Genomic DNA, 26,768 nt, shown 5'->3' on the forward strand with positions numbered 1-26,768 from the left:
AACATGCTAACAAGTAGCATTCATTATGTAACAAAATATTTGACTTTTACAGTTAAAATTTGCTAACAAGTAGCATTCGTCAAGTAAAAAAATATTTGACACTGAGCTGTACACCTGCAAAATTAGCCGAAAAAGCAACAAAATATTTGACGCTGAGGTGTACACCTGCAAAATTAGCCAGTAAAGCTAGCATGCTAACAAGTAGCATTCATTATGTAACAAAATATTTGACTTTGATGTGTATACAGTTAAAATTTGCTAACAAGTAGCATTCGTCACGTAAGAAATTATTTGACAGTGAGCTGTACACCAGCAAAATTAGCTGAAAAAGCTAGCCGAAAAAGCTAGCCTACTCGCATTAGCACACCAACAGTTAACAAGTAGCATTCATTAAGTAACTAAATATTTGAGTTTTACAGTTAAAATTTGCTAACAAGTAGCATTTGTCACGTAAGAAATTATTTGATGCTATACCAGCAAAATTAGCCGAAAAAGCTAGCCTACTCGCGTTAGCACACCAAGAGTTAGCATTTGTCTTGTAGCAAAGTATTTGATGCTGAGGTGTACACCTGCAAAATTAGCCAGTAAAGTTAGCATGCTAACAAGTAGCATTCATTATGTAACAAAATATTTGACTTTTACAGTTAAAATTTGCTAACAAGTAGCATTCATCAAGTAAGAAACTATTTGAGGCTGAGCTGTACACCTGCAAAATTAGCCGAAAAAGCTAGCCTACTCGCTTTAGCACACCAACAGTTAGCCTTGGTCTTGTAACAAAATATTTGACGCTGAGGTGTACAACTGTAAAATTAGCCAGTAAAGCTAGCATTCTAACAAGTAGCATTCATTATGTAACAAAATATTTGAATTTGATGTGTAGACAGTTCAAATTTGCTAACAAGTAGCATTCGTCAATTAGGAAAATATTTGACACTGAGCTGTACACCAGCAAAATTAGCCGAAAAAGCAACAAAATATTTGACGCTGAGGAGTACACCTGCAAAATTAGCCAGTAAAGCTAGCATGCTAACAAATAGCATTCATTACGTAACAAAATATTTGACTTTTACAGTTAAAATTTGCTAACAAGTAGCAGTCGTCAAGTAAGAAAATATTTGACGCTGAGCTGTACACCAGCAAAATTAGCCGAAAAAGCTAGCCTACTCGCGTTAGCACACCAACAGTTAGCATTTGTCATGCAACAAAATATTTGCAAAATTAGCCAGTAAAGCTAGCATGCTAACAAGTAGCATTCATCGGGTAAAAAAATATTTGACTTTGACGCGTAGACAGTTAAAATTTGCTAACAAGTAGCATTCGTCAAGTAAGAAAATATTTGACGCTATACCAGCAAAATTAGCCAGAAAAGCTAGCCTACTCGCGTTAGCACACCAACAGTTAGCATTTGTCTTGTAACAAAATATTTCACGCTGAGGTGTACACCTGCAAAATTAGCCAGTAAAGCTAGCATGCTAACAAGTAGCATTCATTATGTGACAAAATATTTGACTCTTACAGTTCAAATTTGCTAACAGGTAGCATTCGTCACGTAAGAAACTATTTGACACTATACCAGAAAAATTAGCCGAAAAAGCTAGCCTACTCGCGTTAGCACACCAACAGTTAGCATTTGTCTTGTAGCAAAGTATTTGATGCTGAGGTGTACACCTGCAAAATTAGCCAGTGAAGTTAGTATGCTAACAAGTAGCATTCATTATGTAACCAAATATTTGACTTTTACAGTTAAAATTTGCTAACATGTAGCATTCGTCACGTAAGAAATTATTTGACAGTGAGCTGTACACCAGCAAAATTAGCTGAAAAAGCTAGCCGAAAAAGCTAGCCTACTCGCGTTAGCACACCAACAGTTAGAATGCTAACAAGTAGCATTAATTAAGTAACTAAATATTTGAGTTTTACAGTTAAAATTTGTTAACAAGTAGCATTCGTCAAGTAAAAAACTATTTGACGCTACACCAGCAAAATTAGCCGAAAAAGCTAGCCTACTCGCGTTAGCACACCGACAGTTAGCATTTGTCTTGTAGCAAAATATTTCACGCTGAGGTGTACACATGCAAAATTAGCCAGTAAAGCTAGCATGCTAACAAGTAGCATTCATTAAGTAACAAAACATTTGACTCTTACAGTTAAAATTTGCTAACAAGTAGCATTCGTCAAGTAAGAAAATATTTGACGCTATACCAGCAAAATTAGCCGAAAAAGCTAGCCTACTCGCGTTAGCACACCAACAGTTGGCATTTGTCGTGTAACAAAATATTTGCAAAATTAGCCAGTAAAGCTAGCAGGCTAACAAGTAGCATTCATTATGTAACAAAATATTTGACGCTGAGCTGTATACCAGCAAAATTAGCCGAAAAAGCTAGCCTACTCGCGTTAGCACACCAACAGTTAGCATTCGTCAAGTAAGAAAATATTTGACGCTGAGCTGTACACCTGCAAAATTAGCCATTAAAGCTAGCATGCTAACAAGTAGCATTCATTATGTAACAAAATATTTGACTCTTACAGTTAAAATTTGCTAACAAGAAACTATTTGATGCTATACCAGCAAAGTTAGCCGAAAAAGCTAGCCTACTCGCGTTAGCACACCAACAGTTAGCATTCGTCAAGTAAGAAAATATTTGACGCTGAGCTGTACACCTGCAAAATTAGCCATTAAAGCTAGCATGCTAACAAGTAGCATTCATTATGTAACAAAATATTTGACTCTTACAGTTAAAATTACCTAACAAGAAACTATTTGATGCTATACCAGCAAAGTTAGCCGAAAAAGCTAGCCTACTCGCGTTAGCACACCAACAGTTAGCATTTGTCATGCAACAAAACATTTGCAAAATTAGCCAGTAAAGCTAGTATGCTAACAAGTAGCATTCATCACGTAACAAAATATTTGACTTTGACGCGTAGACAGTTAATATTTGCTAACAAGTAGCATTCATTATGTAACAAAATATTTCACTTTTACAGTTAAAATTTGCTAACAAGAAACTATTTGATGCTATACCAGCAAAATTAGCCGAAAAAGCTAGCCTACTCGCGTTAGCACACCAACAGTTAGCATTTGTCATGCAACAAAACATTTGCAAAATTAGCCAGTAAAGCTAGTATGCTAACAAGTAGCATTCATCACGTAACAAAATATTTGACTTTGACGCGTAGACAGTTAAAATTTGCTAACAAGTAGCATTCATTATGTAACAAAATATTTGACTTTTACAGTTAAAATTTGCTAACAAGAAACTATTTGATGCTATACCAGCAAAATTAGCCGAAAAAGCTAGCCTACTCGCGTTAGCACACCAACAGTTAACATTTGTCATGCAACAAAACATTTGCAAAATTAGCCAGTAAAGCTAGTACGCTAACAAGTAGCATTCATCACGTAACAAAATATTTGACTTTGACGCGTAGACAGTTAAAATTTGCTAACAAGTAGCATTCATTATGTAACAAAATATTTGACTCTTACAGTTAAAATTTGCTAACAAGAAACTATTTGATGCTATACCAGCAAAATCAGCCGAAAAAGCTAGCCTACTCGCGTTAGCACACCAACAGTTAGCATTTGTCATGCAACAAAACATTTGCAAAATTAGCCAGTAAAGCTAGTAGGCTAACAAGTAGCATTCATCACGTAACAAAATATTTGACTTTGACGCGTAGACAGTTAAAATTTGCTAACAAGTAGCATTCATTATGTAACAAAATATTTGACTTTTACAGTTAAAATTTGCTAACAAGTAGCATTCATTATGTAACAAAATATTTGACTCTTACAGTTAAAATTTGCTAACAAGAAACTATTTGATGCTATACCAGTAAAATTTGCCGAAAAAGCTAGCCTACTCGCGTTAGCACACCAACAGTTAGCATTTGTCATGCAACAAAACATTTGCAAAATTAGCCAGTGAAGCTAGTATGCTAACAAGTAGCATTCATCACGTAACAAAATATTTGACTTTGACGCGTAGACAGTTAAAATTTGCTAACAAGTAGCATTCATTATGTAACAAAATATTTGACTTTTACAGTTAAAATTTGCTAACAAGAAACTATTTGATGCTATACCAGCAAAATTAGCCGAAAAAGCTAGCCTACTCGCGTAAACATTTGCAAAATTAGCCAGTAAAGCTAGTATGCTAACAAGTAGCAGTCATCACGTAACAAAATATTTGACTTTGACGCGTAGACAGTTAAAATTTGCTAACAAGTAGCATTCATTATGTAACAAAATATTTGACTTTTACAGTTAAAATTTGCTAACAAGAAACTATTTGATGCTATACCAGCAAAATTAGCCGAAAAAGCTAGCCTACTCGCGTTAGCACACCAACAGTTAGCATTTGTCATGCAACAAAACATTTGCAAAATTAGCCAGTAAAGCTAGTATGCTAACAAGTAGCATTCATCACGTAACAAAATATTTGACTTTGACGCGTAGACAGTTAAAATTTGCTAACAAGTAGCATTCATTATGTAACAAAATATTTGACTTTTACAGTTAAAATTTGCTAACAAGTAGCATTCATTATGTAACAAAATATTTGACTCTTACAGTTAAAATTAGCTAACAAGAAACTATTTGATGCTATACCAGCAAAGTTAGCCGAAAAAGCTAGCCTACTCGCGTTAGCACACCAACAGTTAGCATTTGTCATGCAACAAAACATTTGCAAAATTAGCCAGTAAAGCTAGTATGCTAACAAGTAGCATTCATCACGTAACAAAATATTTGACTTTGACGCGTAGACAGTTAAAATTTGCTAACAAGTAGCATTCATTATGTAACAAAATATTTGACTTTTACAGTTAAAATTTGCTAACAAGAAACTATTTGATGCTATACCAGCAAAATTAGCCGAAAAAGCTAGCCTACTCGCGTTAGCACACCAACAGTTAGCATTTGTCATGCAACAAAACTTTTGCAAAATTAGCCAGTGAAGCTAGTATGCTAACAAGTAGCATTCATCACGTAACAAAATATTTGACTTTGACGCGTAGACAGTTAAAATTTGCTAACAAGTAGCATTCGTCAAGTAAGAAACTATTTGACGCTACACCCGCCAAATTAGCCGAAAAAGCTAGCCTACTTGCGTTAGCACACCAACAGTTAGCATTTGTCTTGTAACAAAATATTTGACACTGAGGCGTACACCTGCAAAATTTACGCAAAAAAAAAAAAAAAAACGTATGCTAATATTACAATGCTAACGAAAGTAGCTACGAGCCCTGCTTCTGAAAAATGAACCCGCAAGGTGAATCCAAATTACATTTACAATTACAAATAATAATAATTTTAATATGTATATATTTCTATATTGTATACGTCCATCCATCCATTTCGGGGTTGTAAAAATACAAATATTTTTCCATTAAAAAAAAAAAAAAAAAAAAGAAGTTAATGCCGAGTTTCTTTTGAAGTCATTTTTCTAGTCCAGTTAAAAAACTCGTAAGTGCAAATCGGTTCTCAAGAACCGGTCGAGAACCTCCGTTCGTTCGCGGACGTCCCATCCCTCGCGTCTTCGCACAGCTGTTTCTCATCATCACATCGAAACTCGGCGTGGAAATGTGAAAGCACGCCAAAATAAGCAAACATTTTGGCTCCTTTTTGTTGTTGCTGTTGTTGTTGTTGCTGTTGTTTAGCATGCGTCGGCGTGCCGCGCAGGTGTGCCTAATGAAGTGTCCCCCTGGTGTCACCGTGACCTGTGGAAGTGTGCGTGGGGGTTATATTGATATTGATATTTACCATGGTGGCGGGCAGCTGCGGTCCGAGGACTTGCAGAAGTGTTGCGGATGTCAGACTCTCGCTCATCTCCGGCGTTCGCGCTCTTCTTCTTCCTCCTCCAACAACAACACAAAAGTCCCGACTAATGATTGAATAAGTGTGTTGTGGATATTTGCAGCCGCGCGTAATAATCTGCTTCAAAAGTGATGCGAGGACCAAAAAAAAAGGTGCCCGACACGGAGTCGTGCTCGCCGCCGCTGCTGCTTTGCTGCCGCGTCTCATTGGCAGCCCTTTTTGCACCTTTTCTTTCAAGGGGAGGGTGTGACGTCACTGCAGATGTGCTCGCTTTAAAAAAAAAAGAAAAAAGAAGTCATCTGTGCGCATGTGCTCGACTGGAATGACACTGAGATGAAAAGGAGCATTAATAATATTTAATAGCGGGATGAAAATGCTGTATTTGTTGTTACGTTGCAGGGAAGGAAGGACGTTGGATGAAAAGGATCATTTTTGGAAACTTTGCCCGCGTGTGTGATACTTTCTCCCCGCAGACTTGTGGACTTGTGGCCGCTCATTATGTGCGGAACCTCCATCACTTTGGCAAAAAGTGGCTTAACTTGCCTGTGGGCTCTTTGTGTGGACGGCAGTGACACGCTGCGGTTGGTTGTGGAACTGCAGGAGGTTTTTTTTTTTTTTTTACACTGAATCTTTATGCCTTTTTAGTACATCAAACATTTTAAATTAATACAAATTGCGAGAGCAAAATGTGCGTGGTTCAAATTCAGTGTAAGAAAAGTATGCAGACAATTTAATTGAATAAAGAAATGTTACAGGGTTTTAAAATACTGTATGTAAAAAATATGCTGACAATTTTTTAATAGAATACAAAATAAAATTGTTAAAAAAAAAATTCTAAATACAGGGTTTGAAATTACTGTACGTAAGACTCTAGTGTGTAAAAATATGCTTACAATTTAATAGGATAAAAAATAAAATTGTTTAAAAAAAATTCTACCCCGCGACCCCAAAGGGAATAAGCGGTAGGAAATGGATGGATGGGAAAAAAAATTCTAAATACAGGGTTTTAAAATTACTATATGTAAAAATTTAGTGTAATAAATATGCTGAAAATTTGATAGAATAAAAAATAAAATTGTTAAAAAAAAAAAATCTAAATACAGGGTTTAAAATGACTGCGTGTAAAAATTTAGTGTAAAAAATAGGCTGACAATTTAATAGAATAAAAAATAAAATTGTTAAAAAAAAATGTAAATACAGGGTTTGAAATTGCTGTATGTAAAAATGTAGTGTAAAAAAATATGCTTACAATTTAATAGAATAAAAAATAAAATTGTTTAAAAAATTCTAAATACAGGGTTTAAAATTAGTGCATGTAAAAATTTAGTGTCGAAAATATGCTGAAAATTTAATAGAATAAAAAATAAAATTGTTTAAAAAATATATAAATACAGGGTTTGAATGTATGTAAAAATTTTGTGTAAAAAAAATATGCTCACAATTTAATAGAATAAAAAATAAAATTGTTTAAAAAATTCTAAATACAGGGTTTAAAATTATTGCATGTAAAAATTTTGTGTCAAAAATATGCTGAAAATTTAATAGAATAAAAAATAAAATTGTTTAAAAAATTCTAAATACAGGGTTTAAAATTACTGCGTGTAAAAATTTAGTGTAAAAAATATGCTGACAATTTAATAGAATAAAAATAAAATTGTTTAAAAAATTCTAAATACAGGGTTTAAAATTACTGTATGTAAAAATTTAGTGTAAAAAATAGGCTGACAATTTAATAGAATAAAAAATAAAATTGTTAAAAAAAATCTAAATACAGGGTTTGAAATTACTGTATGTAAAAATTTAGTGTAAAAAAATATGCTGAAAATTTAATAGAATAAAAAATAAAATTGTTTAAAAAATTCTAAGTACAGGGTTTAAAATTACTGTGTGTAAAAATTTAGTGTAAAAAATATGCTGACAATTTAATAGAATAAAAAATAAAATTGTTTAAAAAATTCAAAGTACAGGGTTTAAAATTACTGCATGTAAAAATTTAGTGTCAAAAATATGCTGAAAATTTAATAGAATAAAAAATAAAATTGTTAAAAAAAATCTAAATACAGGGTTTGCTGTATGTAAAAATGTAGTGTAAAAAAATATGCTTACAATTTAATAGAATAAAAAATAAAATGGTTTAAAAAATTCTAAATACAGGGTTTAAAATTACTGCATGTAAAAATTTAGTGTCAAAAATATGCTGAAAATTTAATAGAATAAAAAATAAAATTGTTTTAAAAAATTCTAAATACAGGGTTTAAAATTACTGCATGTAAAAGTTTAGTGTAAAAAATAGGCTGACAATTTAATAGAATAAAAAATAAAATTGTTAAAAAAAAATCTAAATACAGGGTTTGAAATTACTGTATGTAAAAATTTAGTGTAAAAAAATATGCTGAAAATTTAATAGAATAAAAAATAAAATTGTTTAAAAAAATTGTAAATACAGGGTTTAAAATTACTGCATGTAAAAATTTAGTGTAAAAAATAGGCTGACAATTTAATAGAATAAAAAATAAAATTGTTAAAAAAAAAATCTAAATACAGGGTTTGAAATTACTGTATGTAAAAATTTAGTGTAAAAAAATATGCTGAAAATTTAATAGAATAAAAAATAAAATTGTTTAAAAAATTCTAAATACAGGGTTTAAAATTACTGCGTGTAAAAATTAAGTGTAAAAAATATGCTTACAATTTAATAGAATAAAAAATAAAATTATTAAAAAAAAATCTAAATACAGGGTTTGAAATTACTGTATGTAAAAGTTTAGTGTAAAAAAATATGCTTACAATTTAATAGAATAAAAAATAAAATTGTTTAAAAAATTCTAAATACAGGGTTTAAAATTACTGCGTGTAAAAATTTAGTGTAAAAAATATGCTGACAATTTAATAGAATAAAAAATAAAATTGTTAAAAAAAAATCTAAATACGGGGTTTGAAATTACTGTATGTAAAAGTTTAGTGTAAAAAAATATGCTTACAATTTAATAGAATAAAAAATAAAATTGTTTAAAAAATTCTAAATACAGGGTTTAAAATTACTGCGTGTAAAAATTTAGTGTAAAAAATATGCTGACAATTTAATACAATAAAAAATAAAATTGTTAAAAAAAATCTAAATACAGGGTTTAAAATTACTGCATGTAAAAATTTAGTGTCAAAAATATGCTGAAAATTTAATAGAATAAAAAATAAAATTGTTAAAAAAATTCTAAATACAGGGTTTAAAATTACTTCGTGTAAAAATTTAGTGTAAAAAATATGCTGACAATTTAATAGAATAAAAAATAAAATTGTTTAAAAAAAAAATCTAAATACAGGGTTTGAAATTACTGTATGTAAAAATTTAGTGTAAAAAAAATATGCTTACAATTTAATAGAATAAAAAATAAAATTGTTTAAAAAATTCTAAATACAGGGTTTAAAATTACTGCATGTAAAACTTTAGTGTCAAAAATATGCTGAAAATTTAATAGAATAAAAAATAAAATTGTTAAAAAAAAATCTAAATACAGGGTTTAAAATTACTGCGTGTAAAAATTTAGTGTAAAAAATATGCTGACAATTTAATAGAATAAAAAATAAAAAAAATTAAAAAAAATCTAAATACAGGGTTTGAATTTACTGTATGTAAAAATTTAGTGTAAAAAAATATGCTCACAATTTAATAGAATAAAAAATAAAATTGTTTAAAAAATTCTAAATACAGGGTTTAAAATTATTGCATGTAAAAATTTAGTGTAAAAAATATGCTGAAAATTTAATAGAATAAAAAATAAAATTGTTTAAAAAATTCTAAATACAGGGTTTAAAATAACTGCGTGTAAAAATTTAGTGTAAAAAATATGCTGACAATTTAATAGAATAAAAAATAAAATTGTTAAAAAAAAATCTAAATACACGGTTTGAAATTACTGTATGTAAAAATTTAGTGTAAAAAAATATGCTTACAATTTAATAGAATAAAAAATAAAATTGTTAAAAAAAAATTCTACCCCGCGACCCCAAAGGGAATAAGCGGTAGGAAATGGATGGATGGGAAAAAAATTCTAAATACAGGGTTTTAAAATTACTGTATGTAAACATTTAGTGTAATAAATATGCTGAAAATTTGATAGAATAAAAAATAAAATTGTTTAAAAAAAATCTAAATACAAGGTTTAAAATGACTGCATGTAAAAATTTAGTGTAAAAAATAGGCTGACAATTTAATAGAATAAAAAATAAAATTGTTAAAAAAAAAAATCTAAATACAGGGTTTGAAATTACTGTATGTAAAAATGTAGTGTAAAAAAATATGCTGAAAATTTAATAGAATAAAAAATAAAATTGTTTAAAAAATTCTAAATACAGGGTTTAAAATTACTGCATGTAAAAATTTAGTGTCAAAAATATGCTGAAAATTTAATAGAATAAAATAAAATTGTTTAAAAAATTCTAAATACAGGGTTTAAAATTACTGCATGTAAAAATTTAGTGTAAAAAATAGGCTGACAATTTAATAGAATAAAAAATAAAATAGTTAAAAAAAAATCTAAATACAGGGTTTAAAATTACTGCATGTAAAAATTTAGTGTCAAAAATATGCTTACAATTTAATAGAATAAAAAATAAAATTGTTTAAAAAATTCTAAATACAGGGTTTAATATTACTGCATGTAAAAATTTAGTGTCAAAAATATGCTGAAAATGTAATAGAATAAAAAATAAAATTGTTAAAAAAATTCTAAATACAGGGTTTAAAATTACTGCGTGTAAAAATTTAGTGTAAAAAATATGCTGACAATTTAATAGAATAAAAAATAAAATTGTTTAAAAAAAATCTAAATACAGGGTTTGAAATTACTGTATGTAAAAATTTAGTGTAAAAAAAAATTCGCTTACAATTTAATAGAATAAAAAATAAAATTGTTTAAAAAATTCTAAATACAGGGTTTAAAATTACTGCATGTAAAAATTTAGTGTCAAAATATGCTGACAATTTAATAGAATAAAACTTGTGAGCCAAAAAATGTGTTAAAATAGTTTTGGTTTTGGTTTTTTTAAATAAAGTGTAAAAATTCAGAGAATAAAAAAAAAATCAGCGTGGAAATTTTTTTTGTTGACAATTTCATTGAATAAAACATTGAGAGCAAACATTTTTAAATAAAATTGACTTTGTTAAAATAAAGTATTTTGAAATTGAGTGTAAAATAAATGATGCTGGCAATTTAATTGAACAAAGAAATGGGTTAACAATGTCGAAATACAAGGTTTTAAAATTACTGTATGTAAAAATTGAGTGTAAAAATATATGCTGGCAATTTAATGGAATAAAAAATAAAATTGTTAAAAAAAATTCTAAATACAGGGTTTAAAATTACTGTAAAAATTTAGTGTAAAAAATATGCTGACAATTTAATACAATAAACACATTTGTGGGTTTAAAAGTTCATTTTATTACATACATATTATTAATACAGTGTATAAAAAATTCAGTGTAAAAAAAATGTATGCTAACAATTTAATTTAATAAAAAATCTGTTAGCAAAATTTGTCTTTAAAATTCCACTTTGTTGAAATACTGTTTTAAAATTCAGTGTGTAAACATGCAATTCCAGTGTAAAACCAATTACGCTGACAATTTAGTTGAATAAAACTTGTGAGACAAAAAATGTGTTAAAATAGTTTTGTTTTTGTTTTTTTTAAATAAAGTGTAAAAATTCAGAGGATAAAAAAAATCAGTGTGGAAAATTTTTCAATTTCATTGAATAAAACATTGAGAGCAAACATTTTTAAATAAAATTGACTTTGTTAAAATAAAGTATTTTGAAATTCAGTGTAAAATAAATGATGCTGGCAATTTAATTGAACAAAGAAATGGGTTAACAATGTCAAAATACAGGGTTTTAAAATGATGGATGTAAAAATTCAGTGTAAAAAAATATGCTGGCAATTTAATAGAATACAAAATGTGGGAGAAAAAATGTGTGGGTTTAAAAATTCTGTTTATTAAAATACAGTGTGTAAAAATAGTATAAAAGTTCAGTGTAAAAAAAAATTTACACTGACAATTTAATTTGAATAAAACTCGTGAGCCAAAAATGTGTTTCAGTTTGTTAAAATAGTTTTTTGTTTTTTTTAAATAAAGTGTAAAAATTCTGAGGATAAAAAAAATCAGTGTGGAAATGTTATAAAATTGACTTTGTTAAAATACAGTATTTTAAAATTCAGTGTAAAATAGATGACTCTGACAATTTAATTGATCAAAGAAATGGGTTAACAATATCAAAATACAGGGTTTTAAAATGATGGATGTAAAAATTCAGTGTAAAAAATATGCTGACAATTTAATAGAATAAAACATTTGGGAGCAAAAATGTGTGGGTTTAAAAATTATGTTTATTAAAATACAGTGTGTAAAAATAGTTCAGTGTAAAAAAAAAACGCTGACAATTTATTTGAATAAAACTTGTGAGCCTAAAAATTCAGTTTGTTAAAATAGTTTGGGTTTTTTTAAATAAAGTGTAAAAATTCAGAGGATAAAAAAATCAGTGTGGAAATGTTATAAAATTGACTTTGTTAAAATACAGTATTTTAAAATTCAGTGTAAAATAGATGACTGACAATTTAATTGATCAAAGAAATGGGTTAACAATATCAAAATACAGGGTTTTAAAATGGTGGATGTAAAAATTCAGTGTAAAAAAATATGCTGACAATTTAATAGAATAAAACATTTGGGAGCAAAAATGTGTGGGTTTAAAAATTCTGTTTATTAAAATACAGTGTGTAAAAATAGTTCAGTGTAAAAAAATAAAATACGCTGACAATTTATTTGAATAAAACTTGTGAGCCAAAAAATTTGTTTAAAAATTCCGTTTGTTAAAATAGTTTTTTTTTTTTTAAATAAAGTGTAAAAATTCAGAGGATAAAAAAATCAGTGTGGAAATGTTATAAAATTGACTTTGTTAAAATACAGTATTTTAAAATTCAGTGTAAAATAGATGACTCTGACAATTTAATTGATCAAAGAAATGGGTTAACAATATCAAAATACAGGGTTTTAAAATGATGGATGTAAAAATTCACAAGACTGCTTTATTTATCTGTTCTCATGCTAATGTTAGCGTGCTAACATGTTTTCCTCATATTTTGGCTACTTTTATTAATTTGAACCTAAAAAATATGGATGTTGATACTTGGCTAGACGCTACCATTAGCATGCTAACATTTTCTGCTAGCAATTCAGCTAATTGTGTATATCTTTCAACCTAAAAATATTTTATTGTGATATATTTAAAAAAAAAAAAAGTTTCTTATTTATTTGAACCTAAAAAATATGGATGTTGATACTTGGCGAGACGCTACCATTGGTATGCTAACATTGTCAGCTAGCAAATTTTGCTAATTATGTGTATGGGTATATGTTTAAAGCTAAAAATCTTTTATTTTGATACTTGACGCTATATTAAAAATGTTTTTTCTTTTTTTCCTTTGGACCAAAAAATATGGATGTTGATACTTGGCTAGACGTTACTGTTAGCATGCTAACATTTTCTGCTAGCAATTCAGCTAATTGTGTACATTTTTCAACCTAAAAATCATTTATTTTGATACTTGGCGCTACATTAAAAATGTTTTTTCATTTTAACCTAAAAAATATGGATGTTGATACTTGGCTGGACGTTACTATTAGCATGCTAACATTTTCTGCTAGCAATTCAGCTAATTGTGTATATCTTTCAACCTAAACATATTTTATTTTGAAACTTGGCGCTATATTCAAAATGTTTTATTTTTTTCATTTGAACCAAAAAAATATGGATGTTGATACTTGGCGAGACGTTACTGTTAGCATGCTAACATTTTCAGCTAGCAATTCAGCTCATGGGTATACGTTTAAACCTAAAAATCTTTGATTTTGGAAACATTCATATGATGCTAATTTATCTGTTCTCATGCTAATGTTAGCGTGCTAACATGTTGTCCTCATATTTTGGCTACTTTTATTAATTTCAACCTAAAAAATATGGATGTTGATACTTGGCTAGACGCTACCATTAGCATGCTAACATTTTCTGCTAGCAATTCAGCTAATTGTGTATATCTTTCAACCTAAAAATATTTTATTGTGATATTTGGCCTTATATTTAAAAAAAAAAATTTATTTATTTATTTGAACCTAAAAAAGATGGATGTTGATACTTGGCGAGACGTTACCATTGGTATGCTAACATTGTCAGCTAGCATATTTAGCTAATTATGTGTATGGGTATATGTTTAAAGCTAAAAATCTTTTATTTTGATACTTGACACTATATCAAAAATGTTTTTTCTTTTTTTCATTTGAACCAAAAAAATATGGATGTTGATACTTGGCTAGACGTTACTGTTAGCATGCTAACATTTTCTGCTAGTAATTCAGCTAATTGTGCACATCTTTCAACCTAAAAATAATTTATTTTGATACTTGGCGCTATATTCAAAATGTTTTATTTTTTTCATTTGAACCAAAAAAATATGGATGTTGATACTTGGCGTGACGTTACTGTTAGCATGCTAACATTTTCAGCTAGCAATTCAGCTAATGGGTATATGTTTAAACCTAAAAATCTTTGATTTTGGAAACATTCATATGATGCTAATTTATCTGTTCTCATGCTAATGTTAGCATGCTAACATGTTTTCCTCATATTTTGGCTACTTTTATTAATTTCAACCTAAAAAATATGGATGTTGTTACTTGGCTGGACGCTACCATTAACATGCTAACATTTTCTGCTAGCAATTCAGCTAATTGTGTATATCTTTCAACCTAAAAATATTTTATTGTGATATATTAAAAAAAAAAAACTTTCTTATTTATTTGAACCTAAAAAATATGGATGTTGATACTTGGCGAGACGCTACCATTGGTATGCTAACATTGTCAGCTAGCAAATTTTGCTAATTATGTGTATATGTTTAAAGCTAAAAATCTTTTATTTTGATACTTGACGCTATATTAAAAATGTTTTTTCTTTTTTTCGTTTGGACCAAAAAATATGGATGTTGATACTTGGCTAGACGTTACTGTTAGCATGCTAACATTTTCTGCTAGCAATTCAGCTAGTTGTGTACATTTTTCAACCTAAAAATCATTTATTTTGATACTTGGCGCTACATTAAAAATGTTTTTTCATTTGAACCTAAAAAATATGGATGTTGATACTTGGCTGGACGTTACTATTAGCATGCTAACATTTTCTGCTAGAAATTCAGCTAATTGTGTATATCTTTCAACCTAAAAATCTTTTATTGTGATACTTGGCGCTATATTAAAAATGTTTTATTTTTTTCATTTGAACCAAAAAAATTGGGATGTTGATACTTGGCGAGACGTTACTGTTAGCATGCTAACATTTTCAGCTGGCAATTGGGCTAATGGGTATATGTTTACACCTAAAAATCTTGGATTTTGGAAACATTCAAATGATGCTCATTTATCTGTAGCATGCTAATGTTAGCATGCTAACATGTTTTCCTCATATTTTAGCCACTTTTATTTATTTGAACCTAAAAAATATGGATGTTGATACTTGGCTAGACGCTACCATTAGCATGCTAACATTTTCTGCTAGCAATTCAGCTAATTGTGTATATCTTTCAACCTAAAAATATTTTATTGTGATATCTGGCCTTATATTTAAAAAAACATTTTTATTTATTTATTTGAACCTAAAAAAGATGGATGTTGATACGTGGCGAGACGTTACCATTGGTATGCTAACATTGTCAGCTAGCATATTTAGCTAATTATGTGTATGGGTATATGTTTAAAGCTAAAAATCTTTTATTTTGATACTTGACGCTATATCAAAAATGTTTTTTCTTTTTGTCATTTGAACCAAAAAAATATGGATGTTGATACTTGGCGAGACGTTACCATTAGCATGCTAACATTTTCTGCTAGAAATTCAGCTAATTGTGTATATCTTTCAACCTAAAAATCTTTTATTTTGATACTTGGCGCTACATTAAAAATGTTTTTGAATTTGAACCTAAAAAATATGGATGTTGATACTTGGCGAGACGTTACCATTAGCATGCTAACATTTTCTGCTAGAAATTCAGCTAATTGTGTATATCTTTCAACCTAAAAATCTTTTATTGTGATACTTGGCGCTATATTCAAAATGTTTTATTTTTTTCATTTGAACCCAAAAAATTGGGATGTTGATGGAATGCATGCTAACATTTTCAGCTAGCAATTGGGCTAATGGGTATATGTTTACACCTAAAAATCTTGGATTTTGGAAACATTCAAATGATGCTCATTTATCTGTAGCATGCTAATGTTAGCATGCTAACATGTTTTCCTCATATTTTAGCTACTTTTATTTATTTGAACCTAACAAATAGGGATGTTGATACTTGGCTAGACGCTAACATTAGCATGCTAACATTTTCTGAATAAAAAAAAACAAAAGTCAAAGTACATAACGCAATGGAAGATAATAAAGTACATTACCTGTAATAACGTTGAGATAAGTGCAGGTGTGCTTTCTTCATCCCGTCTTCTTCTGCAGACGTGTCATATTTACCAAAATGTCCACCTTTGCTTCGATAAAGACGCTAAATGTGCCAATCTTAGAAGTATGCTAACTTTTCCTATCTTACCATACTAACATTTTATGCTAGTATTTTACCTCATTTTATTCATTTGAACCTAAAAAAATAGGGATGTTGATAATTGGCGAGATGCTACCGTTAGCATGCTAACATTTTCTCCTAGCAATTTAGCTAATTATGTGTATTTCTTTAAACCTAAAAATCTTGGATTTTGATACTCGGCGCCATACTAGAAGTATGCTAATTAATCTGTTAGCATGCTAACATGTTATCTTCAAATTTTATTCATTTGAACCAAAAAAAAAATATGGATGTTGATACTTGGCGAGACGTTACCGTTAGCATGCTAATATTTTCTGCTAGCAAATTTAGTTAATTACACATATAGATTTAAACCTAAAAATCTTGAATTTTGATACTTGGCGCCATATTAGAAGTACGTTCATTTCTCTGCTAACATTAGCATGCTAATATTTTACCTAATTTTATTCATTTGGACCGAAAGAAATTGCCATGTTGATACTTGGCGAGACACTAACGTTACCATGCTAACATTTTCTGCTAGCAATTTAGCTAAGTATGTGTATGTGTATATCTTTAAACCTAAAAATCTTCGTTATCATGCTAATATATTATTTTTCATATTTTAGCTAATAATACTCATTTGAACCTAAGAAATGTGGATGTTGATACTTGGCGAGACATTAGCGTTAGCATGCTAACATTTTCTGCTAGCAGTTTAGCTAATTATGTGTATATCTTTTAACCTAAAAATCTTGGATTTTGATACTTGGCGCCATACTAGAAGTACGCAAATTTTTCTGCTAACATTAGCATGCTAATATTTTATGCTAGTATTTTACCTCATTTTATTCATTTGAACCTAAAAAAAAATAGGGATGTTGATACTTGGCGAGAAGTTACCGTTACCATGCCAACATTTTCTGTTAGCAATTTAGCTAAGATTGTGTACGTGTATATCTTCAAACCTAAAAATCTTGGATTATGATACTTGTTGCCATATCAGATGTTTGCTAATGTATTGGTTATCATGCTAATGTTAGCATGCTAACATTGTATCTTGATATTGTAGCCAATATTACTCATTTGAACCTAAGAAATAGGGATGTTGATACTTGGCAAGACATTACCGTTAGCATGCTAACATTTTCGGCTAGCAATTTAGCTAATTATGTGTATATCTTTTAACCCCAAAATTTCAGATTTTGAAACTTGGCGCCATATTAGAAGTACGCTCATTTCTCTGCTAACATTAGCATGCTAATATTTTATGCTAGTATTTTACCTAGTTTAGCAATTTAGCTAATTATGTGTATGTCTTTTAACCTAAAAATCTTGGATTTTGATACTTGTTGCCATATCAGAAGTATGCTAATGTATCGGTTATCATCCTAATGTAGCATGCTAATATATTATTTTCATATTTTAGCTAATGTTACTCATTTCAACCGAAGAAATACGGATGTTGATACTTGGCGAGACATTAAAATGATGCTAATTTATCAGTTTTCATGCTAATGTTAGCGTTCTAACATATTATTTTCATATTTTAGCTAATGTTACTCATTTGAACCTAAGAAATATGGATGTTGATACTTGGCAAGACATTAGCGTTAGCATGCTAACATTTTCTGCTCGCAATTTAGCTAATTATGTGTATATCTTTTAACCTAAAAATGTTGTATTTTGATACTTGTTGCCATATCGGAAGTATGCTAATGTATCGATTATTATGCTACTGTTAGCATGCTAATGTATTATTTTCATATTTTAGCTAATGTTACTCATTTGAACCTAAGAAATATGGATGTTGATACTTGGCAAGACATTAGCGTTAGCATGCTAACATTTCTAGCTAGCAACTGAGCCAATTATGTGTCTGGGTATATCTTTAAAGTTAAAAATCTTGGATTTTGATACTTGGCGAAACATTAAAATGATGCTAATTGATCAGTTTTCATGCTAATGTTAGCGTTCTAACATATTATTTTCATATTTTAGCTAATGTTACTCATTTGAACCTAAGAAATATGGATGTTGATACTTAGCAAGACATTAGCGTTAGCATGCTAACATTTTCTGCTCACAATTTAGCTAATTATGTGTATATCTTTTAACCTAAAAATGTTGTATTTTGATACTTGTTGCCATATCGGAAGTATGCTAATGTATCGATTATCATGCTACTGTTAGCATGCTAATGTATTATTTTCATATTTTAGCTAATGTTACTCATTTGAACCTAAGAAATATGGATGTTGATACTTGGCAAGACATTAGCGTTAGCATGCTAACATTTTCTGCAAGCAATTTAGCTAATTATGTGTATATCTTTTAACCTAAAAATTTTGTATTTTGATACTTGTTGCCATATCGGAAGTATGCTAATGTATCGATTATCATGCTACTGTTAGCATGCTAATGTATTATTTTCATATTTTAGCTAATGTTACTCATTTAAACCTAAGAAATATGGATGTTGATACTTGGCAAGACATTAGCGTTAGCATGCTAACATTTTCTGCTTGCAATTTAGCTAATTATGTGTATATCTTTTAACCTAAAATCGTTGTATTTTGATACTTGTTGCCATATCGGAAGTATGCTAATGTATCGATTATCATGCTACTGTTAGCATGCTAACGTATTATTTTCATATTTTAGCTAATGTTACTCATTTGAACCTAAGAATTATGGATGTTGATACTTGGCAAGACATTAGCGTTAGCATGCTAACATTTCCAGCTAGCAATTGAGCCAATTATGTGTCTGGGTATATCTTTAAAGTTAAAAATCTTGGATTTTGATACTTGGCGAAACATTAAAATGATGCTAATTGATCAGTTTTCATGCTAATGTTAGCGTTCTAACATATTATTTTCATATTTTAGCTAATGTTACTCATTTGAACCTAAGAAATATGGATGTTGATACTTGGCAAGACATTAGCGTTAGCATGCTAACATTTTCTGCTCGCAATTTAGCTAATTATGTGTATATCTTTTAACCTAAAAATGTTGTATTTTGATACTTGTTGCCATATCGGAAGTATGCTAATGTATCGATTATCATGCTACTGTTAGCATGCTAATGTATTATTTTCATATTTTAGCTAATGTTACTCATTTGAACCTAAGAAATATGGATGTTGATACTTGGCAAGACATTAGCGTTAGCATGCTAACATTTTCTGCTCACAATTTAGCTAATTATGTGTATATCTTTTAACCTAAAAATGTTGTATTTTGATACTTGTTGCCATATCGGAAGTATGCTAATGTATCGATTATCATGCTACTGTTAGCATGCTATTGTATTATTTTCATATTTTAGCTAATGTTACTCATTTGAACCTAAGAAATATGGATGTTGATACTTGGCAAGACATTAGCGTTAGCATGCTAACATTTTCTGCTCGCAATTTAGCTAATTATGTGTATATCTTTTAACCTAAAAATGTTGTATTTTGATACTTGTTGCCATATCGGAAGTATGCTAATGTATCGATTATCATGCTACTGTTAGCATGCTAATGTATTATTTTCATATTTTAGCTAATGTTACTCATTTGAACCTAAGAAATATGGATGTTGATACTTGGCAAGACATTAGCGTTAGCATGCTAACATTTTCTGCTCGCAATTTAGCTAATTATGTGTATGTCTTTTGACCTAAAAATGTTGTATTTGGATACTGTTGCCATATCGGAAGTATGCTAATGTATCGATTATCATGCTACTGTTAGCATGCTAATGTATTATTTTCATATTTTAGCTAATGTTACTCATTTGAACCTAAGAAATATGGATGTTGATACTTGGCAAGACATTAGCGTTAGCATGCTAACATTTTCTGCTCGCAATTTAGCTAATTATGTGTATATCTTTTGACCTAAAAATGTTGTATTTGGATACTGTTGCCATATCGGAAGTATGCTAATGTATCGATTATCATGCTACTGTTAGCATGCTAACGTATTATTTTCATATTTTAGCTAATGTTACTCATTTGAACCTAAGAAATATGGATGTTGATACTTGGCAAGACATTAGCGTTAGCATGCTAACATTTTCTGCTCGCAATTTAGCTAATTATGTGTATATCTTTTGACCTAAAAACGTTGTATTTTGATACTTGTTGCCATATCAGAAGTATGCTAATGTATCGATTATCATGCTACTGTTAGCATGCTAATGTATTATTTTAGCTAATGTTACTCATTTGAACCTAAGAAATATGGATGTTGATACTTGGCAAGACATTAGCATTAGCATGCTAACATTTTCTGCTCGCAATTTAGCTAATTATGTGTATATCTTTTAACCTAAAAATGTTGTATTTTGATACTTGTTGCCATATCGGAAGTATGCTAATGTATCGATTATCATGCTACTGTTAGCATGCTAATGTATTATTTTCATATTTTAGCTAATGTTACTCATTTGAACCTAAGAAATATGGATGTTGATACTTGGCAAGACATTAGCGTTAGCATGCTAACATTTCCAGCTAGCAATTGGGCCAATTATGTGTCTGGGTATATCTTTAAAGTTAAAAATCTTGGATTTTGATACTTGGCGAAACATTAAAATGATGCTAATTGATCAGTTTTCATGCTAATGTTAGCGTTCTAACATATTATTTTCATATTTTAGCTAATGTTACTCATTTGAACCTAAGAAATATGGAAGTTGATACTTGGCAAGACATTAGCGTTAGCATGCTAACATTTTCTGCTCGCAATTTAGCTAATTATGTGTATATCTTTTAACCTAAAAACGTTGTAGTTTGATACTTGTTGCCATATCGGAAGTATGCTAATGTATCGATTATCATGCTACTGTATTATTTTCATATTTTAGCTAATGTTACTCATTTGAACCTAAGAAATATGGATGTTGATACTTGGCAAGACATTAGCGTTAGCACGCTAACATTTTCTGCTCGCAATTTAGCTAATTATGTGTATATCTTTTAACCTAAAAATGTTGTATTTTGATACTTGTTGCCATATCGGAAGTATGCTAATGTATCGATTATCATGCTACTGTTAGCATGCTAATGTATTATTTTCATTTTTTAGCTAATGTTACTCATTTGAACCTAAGAAATATGGATGTTGATACTTGGCAAGACATTAGCGTTAGCATGCTAACATTTTCTGCTAGCAATTTAGCTAATTATGTGTATATCTTTTAACCTAAAATCGTTGTATTTTGATACTTGTTGCCATATCGGAAGTATGCTAGTGTATCGATTATCATGCTACTGTTAGCATGCTAACGTATTATTTTCATATTTTAGCTAATGTTACTCATTTGAACCTAAGAAATATGGATGTTGATACTTGGCAAGACATTAGCGTTAGCATGCTAACATTTTCTGCTCACAATTTAGCTAATTATGTGTATATCTTTTAACCTAAAAATGTTGTATTTTGATACTTGTTGCCATATCGGAAGTATGCTAATGTATCGATTATCATGCTACTGTTAGCATGCTAACGTATTATTTTCATATTTTAGCTAATGTTACTCATTTGAACCTAAGAAATATGGATGTTGATACTTGGCAAGACATTAGCGTTAGCATGCTAACATTTCCAGCTAGCAATTGAGCCAATTATGTGTCTGGGTATATCTTTAAAGGTAAAAATCTTGGATTTTGATACTTGGCGAAACATTAAAATGATGCTAATTTATCAGTTTTCATGCTAATGTTAGCGTTCTAACATATTATTTTCATATTTTAGCTAATGTTACTCATTTGAACCTAAGAAATATGGATGTTGACACTTGGCAAGACATTAGCGTTAGCATGCTAACATTTTCTGCTAGCAATTTAGCTAATTATGTGTATATCTTTTAACCTAAAAATGTTGTATTTTGATACTTGTTGCCATATCGGAAGTATGCTAATGTTTCGATTATCATGCTACTGTTAGCATGCTAACGTATTATTTTCATATTTTAGCTAATGTTACTCATTTGAACCTAAGAAATATGGATGTTGATACTTGGCAAGACATTAGCGTTAGCATGCTAACATTTCCAGCTAGCAATTGAGCCAATTATGTGTCTGGGTATATCTTTAAAGTTAAAAATCTTGGATTTTGATACTTGGCGAAACATTAAAATGATGCTAATTGATCAGTTTTCATGCTAAAGTTAGCGTTCTAACATATTATTTTCCTATTTTAGCTAATGTTACTCATTTGAACCTAAGAAATAGGAATGTTGATACTTGGCAAGACATTAGCATTAGCATGCTAACATTTTCTGCTAGCAATTTAGCTAATTATGTGTATATGTTTTAACCTAAAATTGTTGTATTTTGATACTTGTTGCCATATCGGAAGTATGCTAATGTATCGATTATTATGCTACTGTTAGCATGCTAATGTATTATTTTCATATTTTAGCTAATGTTACTCATTTGAACCTAAGAAATATGGATGTTGATACTTGGCAAGACATTAGCGTTAGCATGGTAACATTTTCTGCTCACAATTTAGCTAATTATGTGTATATCTTTTAACCTAAAAATGTTGTATTTTGATACTTGTTGCCATATCGGAAGTATGCTAATGTATCGATTATCATGCTACTGTTAGCATGCTAATGTATTATTTTCATTTTTTTAGCTAATGTTACTCATTTGAACCTAAGAAATATGGATGTTGATACTTGGCAAGACATTAGCGTTAGCATGCTAACATTTCCAGCTAGCAACTGAGCCAATTATGTGTCTGGGTATATCTTTAAAGTTAAAAATCTTGGATTTTGATACTTGGCGAAACATTAAAATGATGCTAATTGATCAGTTTTCATGCTAATGTTAGCATTCTAACATATTATTTTCATATTTTAGCTAATGTTACTCATTTGAACCTAAGAAATATGGATGTTGATACTTGGCAAGACATTAGCGTTAGCATGCTAACATTTTCTGCTCGCAATTTAGCTAATTATGTGTATATCTTTTAACCTAAAAATGTTGTGTTTTGATACTTGTTGCCATATCGGAAGTATGCTAATGTATCGATTATTATGCTACTGTTAGCATGCTAACGTATTATTTTCATATTTTAGCTAATGTTACTCATTTGAACCTAAGAAATATGGATGTTGATACTTGGCAAGACATTAGCGTTAGCATGCTAACATTTTCTGCTCGCAATTTAGCTAATTATGTGTATATCTTTTGACCTAAAAATGTTGTATTTTGATACTTGTTGCCATATCGGAAGTATGCTAATGTATCGATTATCATGCTACTGTTAGCATGCTAATGTATTATTTTCATATTTTAGCTAATGTTACTCATTTGAACCTAAGAAATATGGATGTTGATACTTGGCAAGACATTAGCGTTAGCATGCTAACATTTTCTGCTCGCAATTTAGCTAATTATGTGTATATCTTTTAACCTAAAAATGTTGTATTTTGATACTTGTTGCCATATCGGAAGTATGCTAATGTATCGATTATCATGCTACTGTTAGCATGCTAACGTGTTATTTTCATATTTTAGCTAATGTTACTCATTTGAACCTAAGAAATATGGATGTTGATACTTGGCAAGACATTAGCATTAGCATGCTAACATTTTCTGCTAGCAATTTAGCTAATTATGTGTATCTCTTTTAACCTAAAAATGTTGTATTTTGATACGTGTTGCCATATCGGAAGTATGCTAATGTATCGATTATCATGCTACTGTTAGCATGTTAACGTATTATTTTCATATTTTAGCTAATGTTACTCATTTGAACCTAAGGAATATGGAAGTTGATACTTGGCAAGACATTAGCGTTAGCATGCTAACATTTTCTGCTCGCAATTTAGCTAATTATGTGTATATCTTTTAACCTAAAAATGTTGTATTTTGATACTGTTGCCATATCGGAAGTATGCTAATGTATCGATTATCATGCTACTGTTAGCATGCTAACGTATTATTTTCATATTTTAGCTAATGTTACCCATTTGAACCTAAGAAATATGGATGTTGATACTTGGCAAGACATTAGCGTTAACATGCTAACACTTCTAGCTAGCGATTGAGCCAATTATGTGTCTGGGTATATCTTTAAAGTTAAAAATCTTGGATTTTGATACTTGGCGAAACATTAAAATGATGCTAATTGATCAGTTTTCATGCTAATGTTAGCGTTCTAACATATTGTTTTCCTATTTTAGCTAATGTTACTCATTTGAACCTAAGAAATATGGATGTTGATACTTGGCAAGACATTAGCGTTAGCATGCTAACATTTTCTGCTAGCAATTTAGCTAATTATGTGTATATCTTTTAACCTAAAAATGTTGTATTTTGATACTTGTTGCCATATCGGAAGTATGCTAATGTATCGATTATTATGCTACTGTTAGCATGCTAACGTATTATTTTCATATTTTAGCTAATGTTACTCATTTGAACCTAAGAAATATGGATGTTGATACTTGGCAAGACATTAGCGTTAGCATGCTAACATTTCCAGCTAGCAATTGAGCCAATTATGTGTCCGGGTATATCTTTAAAGTTAAAAATCTTGGATTTTGATACTTGGCGAAACATTAAAATGATGCTAATTGATCAGTTTTCATGCTAATGTTAGCATTCTAACATATTATTTTCATATTTTAGCTAATGTTACTCATTTGAACCTAAGAAATATATGGATGTTGATACTTGGCAAGACATTAGCGTTAGCATGCTAACATTTTCTGCTCGCAATTTAGCTAATTATGTGTATATCTTTTAACCTAAAAACGTTGTAGTTTGATACTTGTTGCCATATCGGAAGTATGCTAATGTATCGATTATTATGCTACTGTTAGCATGCTAATGTATTATTTTCATATTTTAGCTAATGTTACTCATTTGAACCTAAGAATTATGGATGTTGATACTTGGCAAGACATTAGCGTTAGCATGCTAACATTTCCAGCTAGCAATTGAGCCAATTATGTGTATATCTTTTAACCTAAAAATGTTGTATTTTGATACTTGTTGCCATATCGGAAGTATGCTAATGTATCGATTATTATGCTACTGTTAGCATGCTAATGTATTATTTTCATATTTTAGCTAATGTTACTCATTTGAACCTAAGAAATATGGATGTTGATACTTGGCAAGACATTAGCGTTAGCATGCTAACATTTTCTGCTCGCAATTTAGCTAATTATGTGTATATCTTTTGACCTAAAAATGTTGTATTTTGATACTTGTTGCCATATCGGAAGTATGCTAATGTATCGATTATCATGCTACTGTTAGCATGCTAATGTATTATTTTCATATTTTAGCTAATGTTACTCATTTGAACCTAAGAAATAGGAATGTTGATACTTGGCAAGACATTAGCGTTAGCATGCTAACATTTTCTGCTCGCAATTTAGCTAATTATGTGTATATCTTTTAACCTAAAAATGTTGTATTTTGATACTTGTTGCCATATCGGAAGTATGCTAATGTTTCGATTATCATGCTACTGTTAGCATGCTAACGTATTATTTTCATATTTTAGCTAATGTTACTCATTTGAAACTAAGAAATATGGATGTTGATACTTGGCAAGACATTAGCGTTAGCATGCTAACATTTCCAGCTAGCAATTGAGCCAATTATGTGTCTGGGTATATCTTTAAAGTTAAAAATCTTGGATTTTGATACTTGGCGAAACATTACAATGATGCTAATTGATCAGTTTTCATGCTAATGTTAGCATTCTAACATATTATTTTCATATTTTAGCTAATGTTACTCATTTGAACCTAAGAAATATGGATGTTGATACTTGGCAAGACATTAGCGTTAGCATGCTAACATTTTCTGCTCGCAATTTAGCTAATTATGTGTATATCTTTTAACCTAAAAACGTTGTATTTTGATACTTGTTGCCATATCGGAAGTGTGCTAATGTATCGATTATCATGCTACTGTTAGCATGCTAATGTATTATTTTCATATTTTAGCTAATGTTACTCATTTGAACCTAAGAAATATGGATGTTGATACTTGGCAAGACATTAGCGTTAGCATGCTAACATTTCCAGCTAGCAATTGAGCCAATTATGTGTCTGGGTATATCGTTAAAGTTAAAAATCTTGGATTTTGATACTTGGCGAAACATTAAAATGATGCTAATTGATCAGTTTTCATGCTAATGTTAGCATGCTAACATTGTATAATGATGTAGTGTATGTTAGAATTGGTTCAGACTACCATGGATGATTATGAAAATACTACTTCTGTACATTAGGTTACCAAAAAGGGGAAATATTTAAAAAAAAAAAAAAAACTCTTGTTGGACTCGCTGAAGAGC

At 29.7% G+C, this 26,768-nt stretch overlaps 1 protein-coding gene across 1 annotated transcript in view; it reads right to left on the reverse strand.

The window, feature by feature from the left end:
- adamts6 (ADAM metallopeptidase with thrombospondin type 1 motif, 6) overlaps positions 1 to 6,053 on the reverse strand; it is a 144,353-nt gene extending 138,300 nt beyond the window's left edge. Inside the window, exon 1 of the mRNA XM_062057354.1 lies at positions 5,768 to 6,053. The gene's annotated coding sequence lies outside the window, so the exon portion shown is untranslated. The remainder of the gene's footprint in view (positions 1 to 5,767) is intronic.
- Between the last annotated feature and the right edge of the window lie 20,715 nt (positions 6,054 to 26,768).

Source organism: Entelurus aequoreus, linkage group LG08 (assembly GCF_033978785.1).
Source record: "Entelurus aequoreus isolate RoL-2023_Sb linkage group LG08, RoL_Eaeq_v1.1, whole genome shotgun sequence".
Lineage (NCBI taxonomy): Eukaryota > Metazoa > Chordata > Actinopteri > Syngnathiformes > Syngnathidae > Entelurus > Entelurus aequoreus.